Below are 9,995 nucleotides of genomic sequence, written 5' to 3' on the forward strand. Positions count from 1 at the left end.
TTTCAGTGTTTCTGAACAGTGACCATTTGGAGATAGATACAGGGTCCAGCACTTCAGAACATTCTCACAGTACACAAGAAGCCTCTTTTGGCATGGAAGAGCCACGTGACTGAGACAAAGCCACAACTGATCATTTTAACCCCCACTCTCCAGGTTCACAGATGTTCTGGTCTATGGTAACAGTTACCTCCTATGACTAAAGAGAAATAAAGTGTTGGAGGGAGCAAAAAAAAATCTATGGTTTTGATGAATTAATTAAATTCAATCTAACAGTCACTTTAAATCTTGGTAAGTCTAATCAAAGATAAATATTAGCCAATCAGGGCTCTTGGGAATGCAAGAAGGCAAAAGAAGATTGTGGTATTCTTAAAATACTTTTTAAAACTCCAACTGACTCCACGTAAAGTATTGCTGTCTTCTAAAACATTTGGAAACTATGCAAGAAACCAAATGCATAAAATAGCTAACTGTGCTACCGGAACGCATGTAGACTGTTTTTAAAATGTCAACAAATATCAGGTTTTTTCATCATGTTTTCCAGTAATTTTGTTAATAATGAAGTGCTACTTTTACTTTAAATTTTTAAAATACATGTTTCAAATAGTGTAAAACTTAATATGTGACAGTACCTGAAAACTCAAACTGTGGTGCAAATATTTCATTCAAAAACAATTGTAATAATTATTGGATTTGATTGATTGTTACTGAACATTTAATACTCATAATATTTTAGGATCATTTACAGAATACGCTCATGCCATGTGTACATCAGCCTGAAGTTGGAATTCCTGAGTTTCGGTCCCTACAAAACCTTTAGTTAATTGGGTAACCTAATCACATACGGCCTGTTTCCTATCCCGGAAAATGAGAGATTGGATTAAATGATATCAAAGTCCTCTTACAACTCCAACATTTTCATAGTCCCTGCATCTGGCTCCCTGGCTGCTTTCATTTTCAGACCTTATCTAATACTCGCTGAGTACGTTACACCTATGAAAGTAGCTCATATCTGTTAAAGGACATTGTAGAGGTCTCATAGGACAGTTACACTGCCTACAGTCATATGTTTCAAGGCAGGTTTGCAGGCCTGAAAGTGTTAGCAAATTTTAGAACATGCATTTCCAAGCCAACCTGTGGATAAGAAATGTAAAATTTTATACCAAAAGTTTGAGATCGTTTCAGACCATATGAAATTAAAGCACGGTAACTTACATTTTATACAAATATCTTGAATGTAAGACATTGAGGCAATGCAAAAATGAATAAGAAATTGTTTTCCAAAGGTGATTAGTGCATGTCATAAGCAATTGCTGAAAATGAAAAACCCTATAAGAGAGGTGAATATTTTTTTCTCTGCAACTTAATAGTTCCTACATCAGAGTGTTGTGCCTTAGGGAAAAGGTGCCTGGTATTTTCAATTCAATTGAACATAAAACCAAAAAGAATTTGGAGTTTCTCATCAATATAGCTTTTTAAGGTATAAGAGACTCTGAGTATACTTATGGGGTGATGGGACAGAACAATTAGAGAGCGAGAAAACATTAGCAGTGTTCCACCCCAAAGTGAATTGCTTAGTGCATATTATTGACATTTTCTGCCAAATGCTCTTGCTACAGTCTTTTCTGGTCACCCTGATCTGTTCCCAAATATGGGCCTTTGCACATGGTTAGAAGCCCTTCTTTGCCACCTCTTCAGCAGACATCCTCTATGTTCTTCAAAGACAAAACCCATGTGTCACATCCCAACAGCTATCATATAGTTCACGTTTTCAGAACTAGAATGGAGAGAACATGCAGGGAAAGTAACATTCACTCACACTGAGCATAATAAAGTACATGTTTCCAAAATCTGGTCAACAATTACATGAGTCATAGCAATAAGGGAAACAAAATTATTTTCTTCTCTTCTAAGAGTTATGAAGTTAATTTGGAATGACTATAAACTTCTGTCTTCTCCAGTTTGTGATTTTTAAAAAAATTAGTCATAAAAAAGATACAATTTTATATTTTTGTTTTTATGGGGAGACAATGAAGTGAGATGAACTTGGGTTTATATCCTCAATGGCTTTGTGACATGAGCAAGTCACTTAATCTCTCTAAGACTATAGGGAATTAATACCGACTTGAGGGACTGTCATGAGAATTTGGATATTGCATGGAACATACGTAGCCGTTGGCACTTGGTAGGAATTAATATACAGAATATAGTAATAGGAGTTGACAGAAAAGCAGCAGCAGTTCTAGCACAGCTATATCGATAGCATAACGATGGGAAATTTTAGACCTATGTGTGTGTGATAGTAAGTGGGATATATACAGTATTGGAGCCTCACATCCAATGTTGAGCATAGATAGCTTATCCCAAGAAGTAGGTAGTAGCTGTAACGAAACATGACCACCATAAATATGTATTCAGTGTGGCTAGAGGGAGGATTTAATGTCTAGATCTTCTATAGGCACAATAAAAACATAAGTATCAAGATAAATACACAAATCAACACTTATTTATTAAGTGGGTATTGGACTTAACTAGGTCTACTATGTAGATACAATTTTAATTCGATTCTGTCTTCATCTTCAAGAATGATATACAGTTGTTGTGTCCTGGTCAGCAATTGAGAGAGAGAGATAGAGAGATAGAGAGATAGATAGAGAGAGAGAGAGAGAGAGAGAGAGAGAGAGAGAGAGAGAGATTGAGAGATTGTGTCGTGGCACGTCAATAGTAATTTTTGTCCAGCATAAATGGTGGTTGTCTTTTGTTTCTAAATCCCTAATTTTTTTATTTTCAGGTCATGGGTTATAAAATATGAAATACATATAGAAAGCATGGGAGAAATTTTTTATAAGTTTTAGATATTTTCTATATAGTATACCAAGTCCCTCTTTACATGAACTTAAGCATTCCATAAGCATCTCATTTAAAGATGAAATTGGACAGTGGTGAGCCCTATTGGTTCCTAATTTTTAAATCTAAATTAATGGCCAGATGCTAGGTGGGTGTAGGAAGAGGAACAGACTAATTTTAGGAAGTAATATTTAACTATGCAGTTGTTAGAAAACATTTGAGCCACTATATAAGTTGAATATATCTGAAGAAGTATATTATTTTTTACATACTAATTTCAAAAATGGACATTATTTTGACACTTATGAAAGAAATTTAAATGTTTAATTCAGTTATATGCATATATATGAAATAATAACCAAAGATGAGCATTTTTTTCCATTTAAATATCTTTTTTAAACGCTGTTTTCTGTTGTCCTTTATGAATGCTTGTATTTTATTGTATATACTTAGGATGAATGGACTGTTGAATGGTTAGCTCTTTCATTTTGAATCCCTTAACAGGTCATAGAAATGATCATAATTCATCAAGCTGTAAGGATTTGTATAATACTAAACTGATCAAAACAACTGATTTAATGTTGATTTGGACAGGATTGCCCACCTGAGATTAATATCAATTCAGCCCCACAACAAGGTTTTCACTACTAAATTTACTTTTTTCTTAGCATTTGACCCAGGTTTTATAATTTCATGACTTTACTTTGCACGATTCATGATGAATAATCTGTTGAGTTCAAAATTTCAACTTTTAACTTTCAAATGATTTATCTCATTTGACAAGTGAATCCCAAATTTTTCTCTAAAACATTGATTTTTTTTTGTGAGTTTAACTAGACTAAATTGTTTTTTTTTTTTTTTCTTTTGAAAGCCACTAACCTCATGGGAAAAAATCAGTTAAGGTTCCCGAAATTTTGTCATAAACAGCTTAGTTCAGTTATTTTTATCACTCATTTATTTTGAGATAAAATGCAAAACTCAAATAACTGCAAGAAACAAACAAACAAAAAAGTTTCACTCCAGGCAAAATGTGTTCCATTCAAGCGAGGTCAAAAAAGAGAAAATGAAGGTAAAAAAAGGAATAAATAGAAACAAAGAGGTTAAAAAGATTCCCAAAAATACATAGACAAATGAGAAGGGAAGAAGGAAAAATAAATTTAACTGAGGGATATACATACATATAATAAATGACCAATTATTTCCTTCATATTTTCAATATTTGTTGAAAAACATAAAATATTTTAAAGTCCTACTATTTGTAAGGTACTGTTTTTTATGCACAAAGAGCAGTGAGTAAAATAAGGATCTTGCCCACAAGATTTCTTATTCAATTATAAGGATCATTTACTCAATAATGAGTAAAATAAGGATCTTGCTTTTAGGATTCACTTAGAGAAATTAGCAATGTTCATAAATATCAATAATATACGGAAGATGGTGATCAGTGCAATAAGAGAGGGATGGAGAGATCACTTTCAACAGTGATGGAAGGTAAAAGATTGCTTTGAATTGTGTCCAGGAGATTTCTCAAAGTCTTTTCTGGGGTAATGCCATCTTGGGGGTGGGATGTCAAGGATGGAGAGTGTAGAGATTTAAAAAAAGGAGAATATGTGATAATCCATAAAAGAATTTCACCATAAAATATGGTTGTGATGACTTCTAATGAGAAAAGGAAAAGTCATTCTATCTATGTTTAGAATAAAATATTTTTTGGTGTAAAGTGTATAATAAGATTGAGATAATTTTGTAGATATCATAATATTTGATTGTAATAAAAATATTACAAATTCTATTTACCTAAATAATCATAAAATAGTATTAATAAGATTCAACACCTCTGTAAGGGTTTTAGAAGGAAATAAAAAATGGACCTGGGGACATAAGGAAAGTAGTAAAGATTTTTAAACATGGTTTGAGGAAGGAGAAATGATTAATTAGAAACTAATAGGAGGATTTCTAGGCAGCATTAGGACTGACTGAATTGGAAATGATAAATGTAGAACCAATGATTTAATAAATATTTATGTGTAGGATATTAGACTAAGTTTTGTTATATTTACTTTTTGGTATGTAAAAGAGAAAAAATCTGAATGTTTAAAAATTTGATGGACTTAAAAAAAGCTTTAAAATGTTACGGTCAGTGTAATCCAAATAAAGCTGGTCCTATTTGTGGCTTCTCTCAGCATGGGGTTGTATTTAGAACAAACCTCACGTCAACATCCAGATTAATTTAAAAAGTAATTTAAATATTTGTGACATGCAGAAGTCCAAAGGGAAATTACATATTATACAAAAATTTTCAAGTATTTTTGACTCTGTCTTTCCCAAAGAACTGTTCATTGTATATTAGAACTACTTCACAACCTCTTTTACTCTTATCAAAACTCCTTAAAATTATCTCCCTAAAATCATCTTGTGTCACTTTTTATCTCTCCTACTCCTTCTTCCAGTCTCTTCCTTTTACAAAGGAAATCAAGATGATTTTACTGTGTTCATTTCTTTTTCTCTCTGTGTTCCTTATCTTGGGCTTGATGGATGTCTGAACCACAAATGATTTTTCCACCTTAGAAATGTGCATTGGGAAGAGGGAAATTTTTGTGAATATTCATACTAACATTTTTAGTCCCTGGAATATCAGAAAATAACAGTGCCATTTATCAATTTATTGCCTCTAATCTTCAAATTCAACTTTTTTCCCTTCTCCTTAAGCATGCATCTGGGCCCTTTAACTTTTTTTTTCCTTGTTAGCTGGCATGACATTAAAAAGTCCAGGTGCTAGAGAGTGCAGAAAAAGAATTTTGCCTCTTGGTTCTGGTGTGCTTGTTTGGCAAGCTTCTGCAGTGTTGGTGGTTTCTCTCCAGCATACAGTTCCTGTAGTACATGTGGGTTCCTCCAGCACCAGGGTCTTGCATGGCAGCCAGCAATACTCAGTGGCCAGCAACTGCATCTTCTCAGGAAGTGAGGTTTTGTGTAGAGTGCCTCCTGGAAGACACCACCTGGGCAGCTTTCCTTGGCACCCAAAGGGCACATTTCTAACAAGCTCCAAAAGGCAGACATCTGGCAAGTTCCGGAGGCACCGCAACAATATCTGTGCTTTTCCTCAATCAGTAACCTCTGATTGTCCTCTCTCACAAGGTTTGATTCTCAACAGCAAGCGAAGTGGCTGCTTCATATGCTTGCTGTTTCTACATTCTTTTATTTTTATTTTATTTTATTTTATTTTATTTTACTGGGGAAGTGTGTTTCTCCAGGGCCCATCAGCTCCAAGTCGTTGTCCTTGAATCTGGTTGTGGAGGCTGCAGCTCAGCTGCAACGCCAGTTGCTGTTTTCAATCTTAGTTGCAGAAGGTACAGCCCACCATCCCATGCAGAAATTGAACCGGCAACCTTGCTGCTCAGAGCTCGTGCTCTAACCAACTGAGCCATTTGGCTGCCTTCTACATTCTTTAGAGTTCTTTTTACTTCTTATTAGCTAATCCTACTACTGCAACCCCATTATGGTTAATAATTACTTATACTAAATTTTACCTATTCATATTACTTTGTGGTTTCTCTTACCAGATTGAACTCAGGCTCATACAATAATATCTAAAGAATTATTATGAGGGTACAGAAGAAGTTGTAATTTTCAAATATCCAACCGATCTTCTGTGTAAGCACTGTATTTCACACAAGGAATGACTCACATGTCTTTGACCAATTCTGTAACCAAATAATTTAGAAACAGGACAGAATGTATTTTATAACTAGATGGTTTCATTTTCTGAATCCAAACAACCAATTTTATAATGCCAGTAGCAGAACCAAAAATTCCTATCTCATGTGAGAGACCATGAAATGAATTGCTCAGAGGATTAAATGAGAAAAAAAAAAAAAAAAAAAAAAAAAAAAAAATATATATATATATATATATATATATATATATATATATATATATATATATATATTACAGAGAAAAAAGTTACTTAAAACTGGGAGAATACCTCTCAGAGAGAGAGAACCATCTTTGTTTTGGAACATTCCCCACCAAGTGTGTTTAGTTTTGAATATGAGGCCGTCTTGGGGCTCCATGGGTAATTAATCAAAGAGATAGCTAGACTGTTTTGCATAAAACAGGATCAGTTAGAAAGAGCTAGAGAGGAAGGGAGAAAATGTTGAAGAGAGAGAGACAGTCCCAGGAACAACACAGAAAGCTGCAGCCCAAGTAGAAATTACCCATGGAAATTCCACCATCATTGTCCCCAAACACCAGTAAATCTGCAGTTTGCATACTTGAATTGATTGTTATTTGGCATCAGGCATCAGGGCGGTCTGGCGGGACAATATGGAAATGATGAAGGGAAAGCACACACAGGAAAAGTGGATACAGAGAATTCCAGAAAACAAATGTTAAACATACTTTACAGCGACTGGCACAAAGAAAGTATTCAATAAATATTAATTTCCTTTTCTGATTTGAGGTATAAGATGCAGTCTCTGAACTTGGGGAGATAAATTTATTGAGAGTTCAACGATTGTAGGCATAAAATTATCAGAAAAAAATAAATATACAACAATTGTGTTGTATACAAATTGTAGGTATTGTATCAAGAGAAAATCAGGGATCAATTGAAAAAAAAGCTTCTGAATTAAAGTGAGTAAGGAATTTGAATAACACTTTGTGTATATTAGATATTCAATTTATATTTCTTTAAAATAATTTAAAAAGAAAAAAGAGAGGAAATGCATTTTAAATGGAGGTAATGAGGAAGAAGGAAGAAGAAAAATAAACATTTTGCATATCTATTGGAAGGCCATACTGAGTCTGAGCTTGACTGTGTAACCAATATAAAGTCATTCTAATTTATTGAGCAGTGGAGTGACATGTTTTAGAAAGATACCTATAAGGAGTTAGCAAGCTAAATCATATTAAAGAGTGAAAAACTGGAAGGAAAAAGATCAAGGAAGGAGCTGGTTGCAGTCATTCAGGCTGAGGTGATGAAAATCTGGACTTGGTTATTGGCAGTAAGAATGGAAGAAATGAATGCTTCTGGATGATGTTGAAATAAAATCACAAGCTGGGGAAAATATGGCTGTCATGGAACTAATGGCAATAAACAGAATAAATACAAAAGTACAGGACAGTTGGTGATAAAAACAAATACAAGTAATTTCTTTACCTTATTTTTGCTCTCAGTATGACTCATTTCTGCTTGGTCATCATCTAATGCCACATGTGGCCATGTTCCTGGCATATGGGAGTAACCATTTCATTGCACCCAAGAACTTGATCACTGGGTTCCAGCTGTTTTCTAGTCCACCCACACTGATCACTCAGCTGTGGTGAATACAATTCCCTTGTCTTGAGAAAAAGTTTTAAAATGAGTCAGAATCTCTTCATTTGTAAATAAAGTAAACCTTTACTTCCCAAATATACAACCAATCTTCTGTGTAAGCACTATATTTCACACAGGGAATGACACACATGCCTTTGACCAATTCTGTAACCAAATAATTTAGAAACAGGACAGAATGTATTTTCTATTCTATTTCTATTCTAGAATGTATTACCATTCTAGTCAGGGAAAGGAAGTGAGTTTCTGAAAATATGAAAAGAGGATTTCTTCACTCCCCCTTCTATGGCCTTTTCCAGTGCTGCTCTTTCTTAGGCTATTATGGCCTAAAATAATGATATTTTTGTCAGACTTTAAGATTATTCTAGAGAAACTCTGTCCAATAAAACTATAGTGTAATACATATAACCCATTTAAAATTTGCCAATAGCTATATTAGAAAAGTTAAAAGAAACAGATGATATAAATTTTAATAACTTATTTTATGAAACTCAATATAATAAAAATACTGTATTGATGTTATCAATACAGTAGTACGTCGGTTTTCAAACATCTCTGTAGACGAACATCTTGGTTTATGAATGCCGTAAACTGGAAGTAAATACTTCACTTTTTGAACACGACTCAGAAGTCAAATACGTCACACGGCTTTGCCTGAGTGCAATATCCTGAGGTCTAGCTGTTGGCTGTTTATGAATGTTTCAGAGCTCATGGATTACATTCGAAGACCAAGGTACCACTGTATAAAAATTATTAATGAGATATTTTACATTTTTTTTCCTATTAAATCTCCAAAATTTGGTATGTATTCTATACTTCTACCACATCTCAGTTTGAACTTGCCACATTTCAAATGTTCAATAGACACATAGGCTAGTGGCCACTGTAGTGGATAGTGCAATTCCAGACGTTTTATTTTTTTAAGACATAGATAAAATTAGGTTTCAACATGAAGTTCTAATTTTCTTCTTTCGAGTTATTACCTAACTTTGAATTCTCTTATTTTCTCTTCATTCTCTGACATCTTTTTACCTTCCTGGCTGTGCATATCTTTATATCTGATAAGAGAATTACTTGTGAGAATACATAATGGACACCCTGGTTCTCTGCCCTAATTTTCCCTGCAAAGCCAAGACCCCCATCCCCTTGTGCCTGGGAATATGGCTGCTGACAATTCACAGCTGCCTGTCTTGCTGGGTATTATCATTAGGCTATGGGAAACTGCCACCCCTAAAGTATGCCCCCTTGAGAGTGGCCCAAAGCCAAATGCCTGATGAAGGGATACAAGCTTGTCCCCCTTTACTCATTTAGGATGCCTCTGAAGGACCATCTCAGCTCTTGAGGTTCCTGTAGGGTAGACTGAAATCTCTTATAATTCTACCGTGGGTCAGCATCTTCCTCTGCCCCATCCTGCCTCCTCCACTTCCCTAGGGGTGTATCTCTTGAGAACAATCTCTTCACCCTCCTCTGTGATAGGACATCAGCATGAGCCTGGCAGAGGAGGGCTCCTCCAGCATGAAAGGGAGAACTTGGTGCATTAGAGTTTGTGCAGATTAGAGGAAACACCAATCCCTCAGCTGCCTAATGGTCCACATAGCCTGTCGTGCAGGGTGTCATAGGGAGTCTCAGCTCCCGCTCCCCACACAAGAGCACAGGATATGGTGAGGCCAAAAAGGAACACCCACGGAGCCATAGATAGGGGAGTCATACCACTATATTCTTGCAGGTGGCTGGGTTGGAGACACAGGAGGCAGGAGCCACACTATCCACAACCTACCATCCACTTCTGTCTGTCAGTCAGCCTCACTTGCTAGCTGCA

Source organism: Rhinolophus ferrumequinum, chromosome 8 (genome assembly GCF_004115265.2).
Source record: "Rhinolophus ferrumequinum isolate MPI-CBG mRhiFer1 chromosome 8, mRhiFer1_v1.p, whole genome shotgun sequence".
In the NCBI taxonomy this organism is placed as follows: Eukaryota; Metazoa; Chordata; class Mammalia; order Chiroptera; family Rhinolophidae; genus Rhinolophus; species Rhinolophus ferrumequinum.